This window comes from Myotis davidii, unplaced genomic scaffold (assembly GCF_000327345.1).
Source record: "Myotis davidii unplaced genomic scaffold, ASM32734v1 scaffold1332, whole genome shotgun sequence".
NCBI classification, from domain to species: domain Eukaryota; kingdom Metazoa; phylum Chordata; class Mammalia; order Chiroptera; family Vespertilionidae; genus Myotis; species Myotis davidii.
In genome coordinates, this window is record NW_006283155.1 from 61,823 (window position 1) to 62,707 (window position 885).

At 47.2% G+C, this 885-nt stretch overlaps 1 protein-coding gene across 1 annotated transcript in view; it reads left to right on the plus strand.

Moving 5' to 3' along the window:
- The window catches only part of FAM149A (family with sequence similarity 149 member A), a 29,209-nt gene that overhangs the window by 4,098 nt on the left and 24,226 nt on the right, over window positions 1-885 (plus strand). The window lies entirely within an intron of this gene.

Genomic DNA, 885 nt, shown 5'->3' on the forward strand with positions numbered 1-885 from the left:
AGAGGGTGGGGGGGGGGAGGCGGGGTTTGAGGGCAGGAGTGAGGGAGGGGGTAGGGGATAATGTGGGGATAAGGACACATATGTAATATCTTAATAAAACATTTATTAAAAAAGAAAAGCAAAATCTTATAAAAAAGAGAGCTTAAGCAACATAAGTGCCCAGCCATAGAGGAGTGGATAAAGATGGTGCAATGGTGTGGAATAGATATATATATAAAATACTAGAGGCCTGGTGCACGAATTTGTGCACGGGTGGGGCCTGGCCGGCCCGCCCCTATGGAGGCCTGTCAGGCCGGCAGTGGGGAGGGGCCATGGGTGGTTGGCCAGCCAGCCCCACCCCTGATCGGGGTATTGGGTGCAATGGGGGGCCGAGTTGGCTTGGGGGGTGCCAATCGGGGCCCAGATCAGGCTGGTTGACTGTAACAGTGTGTGTCATAGCCACCGTTCGTTCTGATCGTTCTGGTTGTTCCAGCATTCGGGTCGCTGGGTTTTTATATATATAGATTACTTGGCCATAAAAAAGAGAACTCTTACCATTTGCAAAAACATGGATGGCCCTAGAGGGTATTATGCTAAGTGAAATAAGTCAGAGAGAAAAAGACAAATACCATATGATTTCACTTATATGTTTAATCTAAAGAGCAAAGTGAACAAACAAAAGAGAAACAGACTCAGGGATGCGGAGAACAGGCTGAGGGTTGCCTGATGGGAGGTGGGTTGGAGGGCTGGGTGAGGAAGGTGAAGGGATTAAGAAGTACAAATTCATGGGTGTTAGGTACAGCACAGGGAATATAGTCAGTAATATTGTAATAAGTAGGTATGGTGCCAGGTGGGTACTTGAAATGTCAGGGGATCGCTTTGTAAGGTATATAAATGTCTAACCAA